Raw genomic sequence first — 7,914 nt, 5'->3', positions numbered from 1 at the left:
TTAATAATACTGTTACCTATTCGTTTGTCTAAAGACAGTTGAAGAAGACTAAAGTATTGTATATACGATACCCAGTTTGTTTGTTTTCTTAATAATACTGTTTCCTATTGTTGCTAAAGTAATTGAAGAAGACTAAAAGTATTGTATATACGATACCCAGTTTGTTTGTTTTTCTTAATAATACTGTTTCCTATTGTTGCTAAAGCAGTTGAAGAAACTAAAAGTATTGTATATACGATACCCAGTTTGTTTGTTTTTCTTAATAATACTGTTTGCAGTTGTTGCTAAAGTAGTTGAAGAAGACTAAAAGTATTGTATATACGATACCCAATTTGTTTGTTTTTCTTAATAATACTGTTTGCAGTTGTTGCTAAAGTAGTTGAAGAAGACTAAAAGTACTGTTACGTCTCTGGTCGTTTGTTAATTTCCGTAAAAATTCTTTCCGAAGAACTTCAGTTGAAGAAGACTAAAAGTACTGTTACGTCTCTGTTCGTTTGTTAATTTACCGTGAAAATTCTTTCCGAAGAACTTCAGCGATACAAGTCTTTTCTTAAATAAAACTAGTTTATTCTTTCTCAATACAACTTTGCAACACTCTTAATTTCCACAGTCACTTTAACTTAAACACACTCTATAATTCACAACGATTCACGCACATTACTTACGACTTGACTCGATTATCTGTCTCTATATCTCCCTCTCTGCCATTATATCTCCGCTTATTTGGCGGGCTTATATACTAAAATAGAGGGTACTTGGAAAAGACTAGAGTTGCCAGGAAAAGTGAGGATCCTTTTAGAAACTCATGACGTGTTACCAGAGTCACGTGACTTCTGCTGTCGTAACAGTATTGTATATACGATACCCAGTTTGTGTGTTTTCTTAATAATACTGTTTGCAGTTGTTGCTAAAATAGTTGAAGAAGACTAAAAGTATTTTATATACGATACCCAGTTTGTTTGTTTTGTCTGAAAGGAAGTTGATTTGCGCGTTTTCTCTAATTAATATATATACGTATTCGGTTTATTATTAGCGTAGGTAGTATCAAGTAATTAGTGCTGTTTATACTTCTTTTAAAGTGGGCTCACAAAAATGAAAATTAGAATTGGAATACGAGATCGTGACACATCTGACAAATTTGGCAGGGTTCCGTCACTGTAAAATTTAGTACTACACCACTGCATCTACTAACAGCACCATACGCTTTAAGATTTGATTTCTCATAAATGACTCTGAAAAGAAGCATACCGTTCAAACTAAGACTTTGTGACCCAAACCAAGAAGGCTTATTTTTTACGTTCATTTAGCTAATATACACGACATTATGTATTTTACACTACAGTCGTGATACTGAACAAAAAGCTTGTCGGCATTGACATGTAACAAATATTTTGTTTGTCTCTTTGTTATTAAGCAGAGAGCTACACAATGGGCTGTTCTGTGTTGTGCTCACCGCGGGTATTGAAAACTACATTTTAGCCCTCAGACACGCCGCTGAGCCCTGGGGGACAACAAATAAAATGTGGTTGAATTACTATTACACATTCCTTTCCAAAGCTCATAATATGCGAGTAAAGCATGATGTGTCTCAATTTATTATAAGTTTTATTGTGATTTAATACAGCATACATAACTCACTAGACAACATACAACTTGTTCAGCAGTTCTCAATTATGTTAACTTAATTAACATATGCAAACTTGATACAAAGCTTCACAAGCATCTTGTAGGCCTAATTATAAAAACTTCTCTTTTGTAAATTCAGCCTGATAGCACAACTCAATTCGTAAATGTCTTTGTATTGGAAGATTGTCTTCAAACGCTGTTATTAATTGAACAGACTATACAATATGTTTTTAATTGTACTGGTTACACATTACTCTACTAATTATACCTTACATTTTTAATTGTAGATTGTACCTTACTTCTTCATTGTAGCTTTTATACGTTAATAAAAACAATGCATATGTGAGGAGTTCATATCTTCTTCAAGTTATATATTTGTTGTGTGTTGTTGTTTGTTAATAAGAACAAAGCTCCATAAAGAACTATCTGTGCGCTGCCCACCACGGGTATCGAAACTCGGTTTCTAGCGACATAAGTCCACAGACATACTGCTGCGCCACTAGGTGGCGAATTATATATTTGCTCACAAATATATTCACTTTTAAAACAGTCAAAAACAACTAATATGTACGAAATATTCTATTTAAAAAGTTATACATTTTGAATTGTACAAATTTTACATTACATTTTTAATTATACAAATTTTACTTTTTGTTTTAATCATTTTGCCACTTTTTTACAACCAGAAATCTAGAGACCGAGTTATTCAAACATATCAGTGAGGTTTTATACATTTAGTAATGTTAAATAATTTATGGAAAGTAAAATCAAGAAAACACTTGGACAGACAGATTGGCTGCTCGTCGGAATCAACTTTTAAACGAAAATGTAATTTTACTATAAGTAAATGTCAAATTATAAGAAAGTTAACAACTATGATAGTTATTGAGTAATTCTTCCCATGAAGTGTTTTTACATCTATACACAAGTTATACATGATTAACAATATTAAATCTTATCAACGAGTACAGCCACTAATTGTTTTCATTTTTAAAATAGACACTAGTGCTGTAGTGTTATGGATATAATGTCAGGTGTACAACACTGTAAATAATAATGACCTCCTTAAAGACATCCAGGTGTAAGAATCGATGTTTATTGACTCTGTAACGATTGAAGTGACTATTACAAAACAGCGCCCTCTAGTGAAAGTTACTAACATTACATCTGTTACAGTAATATCAAAATACTTGAAGTTTTGGTCAAGTTTTTTTCTTTATTTTCTTAACCAAAATGAACCAAAATAAAATGTTGGCTTTGATGAACATAAAATAGTTTTCACACTTTTATGGTCAAGATTATATAATATTTATTGCATACTGTTGAAACACACTGATCAAAAGCATAAACTGAAACATCATTTGTAATTGGAAATTTTTTTTCAGGTTAATAAAAGTAGTACAAAAAATAACAAAGCACATATTAGAAATTCATATCTTATTCAAGTTACGTAAGTCTATTTTCTCATGAATATGTCCACTATACGAAAACCAAAAAGTGTGCAAAATATTTTAAAAAGTTACAAAATAACAAAGTAGAGATGTTAAATTGGTTATAACTCGAAACTAAGTTTACCTGCCTAAATGTACCACTTGTCAGGTCTATGTGTCAATGAATCTGTTAGTAAGAAACGTATTATAATGTTTTATGTCGTTTAGTGCTATAAAGTAAATCATAAGAGCACCACTATAGTAAAGTGTCATGTCATCATGAATAATTCCTTTAGTCAAAGAAACTATTCTAATTATTCAATTAAGCTCGACGAACAAAGACACTAAAATAATAATGTACATACACATGAAAGCTTTAATTTCATAATAATATTCATAGCAAAAATTAGCTGGAAAGATGGATAATCATAATTCCAACTCATTATACATAATGTGACACAGCATTACTAAATTGAGAAACTATATCACAAGTTGTTTGATGGAGTGGAGGGACTGTTCATCTGAGTGGTTCGTAGAGTAAGACTGCGAGGGACAAACGTCATGCGAGGATTGATTCCGTGGATTCGTAGATAACCTTGGTAGTTGTTGTTTACTAGATCAGGTACATAGCCAGGAGGTGGGTCGAAATATCTAACAAATGGACGATTAAATCCTCCCAGTACCACAATCGACAAGAGACAAAGCAGAAATCCGATGTGCTAAACATAAAACAATGTCATTACAATGGTGTAATTTAATGTGTATCCAGTACACCAATCGACAAGAGACAAAGCAGAAATCCGATGTGCTAAACATAAAACAATGTCTTTACAATGGTGTAATTTAATGTATATCCGGTACACCAATCGACAAGAGACAAAGCAGAAATCTGATGTGCTAAACATAAAACAATGTCATTACAATGGTGTAATTTAATTTGAGCATCATCAAATTAACTTTCACAGAGTTCTTACCATTGGACACAAATACGTCTTCGTAGTAAGTTTCCACGAAGAGCTTTTTAAAATACGGGTAACAGTATGAGGAATAAGCAATTTCTAACCAAACCTATTGAAAAAAAAACAAGCTTTTGCATAGATATCTCACCCAATGTCTGAGTATTGAATTAATGTTCTGTTTTTATAAATTTCTAACGTAACACTATATTGTGTTTTTAAAGTAGATATCAGCATAGCTGCCCAACACGGGTATCGAAACCCGGTTTCTAACGGTATAAGTCCGCAGACATACCACTGTGCCACTGGGGGGCATATCCATTTGGAAAGTAATATTTTAGATCATTAAAACATCTAAGTAAATCGGGCCTGTAGCATCAAATCCATTTGTTTTTTTGTGTGTTTTAAGTTATATTGCTTCCCAGTGGCACAGCGGTATGTCTGCGGACTTACAACGCTAGAAACCGGTTTCGATACTCGTGGTGGGCAGAGCCCAGATAGCCCTTTGTGTAGCTTTGTACTAAACTACAAACAAATTAAGTTATGTTATTGTAATTACGGTTACATTTCTTCATTTTTGAGAGTTTCAAAGTTGCAGTTTAGTTATTTAATTCGCTAATATATATAATATTCTAATACTTAAATACGGGGGGGGGGGAGCGATTTATGTTCCGAATGCAAATCGAGAACAAGGCCTGAAATGTGTTATTCTATTGGGTTTAGCAAGCAGATACCGTCAGAACGTTTCAAGTCCCACTCTGCAGTCGAGGTATACCCGTTATTGTAGACTTAGCCAAGTCAGCTTCTATTTGTTGATGACGCGGTTATGGAGGGGGGGGGGGGGGTGACCTGTGTACACTCACGCCACACAACAATGTCTACTGTTGACTTGGAACCATAAATAAATAGTAGTAAGTAACCAAACGACCTTGGGCGAAATTCAGCCCTGTCCTTTAAACGATGGCCAATACCTGTGGCTAAACATTTAACATTTACAATATAGAAAGTATAATAGAACTATGAATATAATTAATCTAGTAACATGAACGGCACATCACTCGTGGGTAAGAAGCTGAAACAGGTATACAACACCTTACCGAGTTTCGTCACCTTTGTTTTCACATATATCGTTTCTCGTATACTGAGTTTAGTTAAACATTGCAACAAAAACACAGCTTTTATAACATTGCTGAAATGTCAAAGTTCTTTGGAAAGCATTAGTTTTTAAATCACTTAACTGAAACATCGTTACAACTACAACAACGAAATGACAAATTATAGCACAATGTCTCGCTTTTTCACGAATTCAGATAACCAGAAGATACCTGATAAGCCAGGAAAACCAGCTATTTTAGGAACTTAAACAATATTTATTGCGTAAACGAGCACAATTTTCACTTAAACGATAAAAGTACAGTCTCATGTGCTTCTCATACACGGAAATACATGATTACCTTATGAGGAAGCGGCTAATCAAAGACTTGGCCACTGCTACTGCTAAATTTTAAGTGGTTTAAACACGCTGTTGGTAACCTTGTGGATTTCAGTAGAAGACCTTGAAACACGCTAATATTACGTAGAAATTCTTGTCACGGATCCATATGGAGAGAAACAACAATAACGACTGATATTAAGACTAAACATGATGTCAGCTTTATATGTAGATTTCTTCTTTTTCGGTGGGTTCCTTTATCCTAGTCACATTTTAAGAACTACTAAGTGTATTGCCGATATCTGCACAATATATTTACATTCTATAAATCTAGAAACTTGGTTAACTTGAAATTACGTACGTTGTGACATAATAACTGTGTGAAGCTGGGCCACGGTTAATTTAATGGTTAGCGTGCTCGGATTGTGAATCCGAGGATTCATGGGTCGCGGCCTGTTGCCATAAAAATGCGGCTTTCATATTGGGGCTATGGGTGCGTGGCCCGTTGCTATATGATGTGTATTGGTTATATTTTACACGAATTGTATATTTTCTTTCTTACCATAATGGCGTTTCTATGCAAAACAGGTTATTAATTTTTTTACATTCTTGTTTTTACTTTAATATGTTTTTAATTAAGTTTTTATTATATACTAGTAAAATGATACACATAACATGCACACGGTGAGCAGTGCAAGTCCAATTTAATAAAGTAAACAAATCATTATTTGGCAAAAGTCTGTGTGTCCGCTTATAGTTGGAGAAACACTGGACAGGTACGTCTGCTAGTATAATCATAATGACACATAAAGGACATTAGACTTTGCAAACTAGAAATGGAAAGTTTTAAGATCAAAAGCCATATATATATATTTCTGCTATACAGCTAAACAAAATTATGGGTTTAAAATCACCAGCTTTGAAGTGGGATAATCTACTTTCTTGTCTCCTGGAAGTAGTGGATGCTAAAAGTAAAGTCTCATGTTCGTTTGTTTCGGAAATTCGTGCAAAGCTCCACAAAGTCTATCTTCGCTAGCCTTCCCTAATTTTGAACTAATAAACCAGAGGGAAGGCAGCTAGTCAACAGCACACATAGCTAATTCTTGGGCTACTCTAACTGAATAGTAGAATTATGCCGTCACTCTTATAATACACCCACGACCCCAAAGTCCAGAGCGCGATTTTATGTTAACCATGGGCCCTCGTGTTTACAGTCCCGTACATTAACTTAGGACAAGTCCAGCCCTAAATTGAATTATATTTTTTTAAAAATTTGATGTACGGCGTGTTTTTCACTAGTGAAAATTGAAGTACAGGAGTAGAACTTTGGAAACCAGGCTTCAGTAACCATTTTAAGAACAAAGTAGACGAAAAACGCACAAGAAAGTGCATTTACCTGTCTATACATGACAAGAAAGGTGCTTAAAAACGAGTTAACTCTCTGTGGCCTTAAAAGGTTTGAGCGTCTGTATAAAATAAATAATTTTTTGAAGTGCGAAGATAACATGTGAGATATCATTTTTCAATACTTCAATCCAAACTATACAACTTGTAATTACAATACTTACTTTAATGGTCATATCCGCTGTTTCGTCCCGAACGTTCTCTGGCGACGACAATATTAAATATGTACTAATCACGTTAAAAACGATCTATCGTTTTTACTATACTTGTATAAATCTTCTTCTTACAACAGTTTTCCCATGATAGCTTTACTAACTACTCGTATGTGCTTTATGTCATTTCGCATGCGATATTAACGCCATCTTGCGTTTCAGTTTAACCATGAAGTTACCCAGCAAAAAAAAAAAGAAAGAAAGAAAGAAAAAATAAATCTTTTTATCACTTTCACAGGCTTATTGATGATGTCACAGAAGTTGTTTCAAACGGGTTGTGATGTTAAGGGTATGAAAGTGCGTCATCGGGTTGCGTTTAATGATAGGGAAATGTCACGGCTAAATGTTGCAACAAACTTGTTACGATTATGACGTAATATAGCACAGTATCATGATCAGCCGGAATTACATAATTTAAACATTTGTTTACTATAAATATATATATATCTGTATCTGATATCATGACTAGCATCAGATAATTTTAACATTTCTTGAGTCTCTTACAAACACTTACAAATATGTTAACGCCCCCTCTTAATATTAATTCAATTTTATTTCCCCGAAAGGAGGCCGTAGACTGCCTGGAAGGGTCACCTGTATTAACCACTCGCACCACTTTACAGTAGTGTGTTGTTTGTCAGTCAGTCAGTAGACACTAAAATGACGCCTTGTTTCCTTACTTTTCTTACGATCCCTATTTGCATGTTTTTAAATTCCTAATCTTTTATTTATCGTGTTTCCTGGCTTTTTTGATTCTCAACTATGGGCAAAGGATTACTTGATATGGTAGCTAACTTATACAATGTAATGATAATAAACATAGCTAGATGATTTACTGTAGCTATTGACTATTC

The 7,914-nt window shown here is 33.9% G+C and overlaps 1 long non-coding RNA gene across 1 annotated transcript; it reads right to left on the bottom strand.

Annotated features, from left to right (window-relative positions):
• Positions 1–2,700: 2,700 nt before the first annotated feature.
• On the bottom strand, positions 2,701–7,195 carry LOC111084961. The gene is made up of 2 exons (XR_002609838.1): positions 7,013–7,195; positions 2,701–3,775 (listed from the first exon to the last, which is right to left on the bottom strand). It is a non-coding gene; the product is annotated as an uncharacterized LOC111084961 (long non-coding RNA).
• Between the last annotated feature and the right edge of the window lie 719 nt (positions 7,196–7,914).

The sequence above is a fragment of the Limulus polyphemus genome, unplaced genomic scaffold (assembly GCF_000517525.1).
Source record: "Limulus polyphemus unplaced genomic scaffold, Limulus_polyphemus-2.1.2 Scaffold8, whole genome shotgun sequence".
Lineage (NCBI taxonomy): Eukaryota > Metazoa > Arthropoda > Merostomata > Xiphosura > Limulidae > Limulus > Limulus polyphemus.
This window is presented reverse-complemented; position numbering and strand designations above follow the sequence as displayed.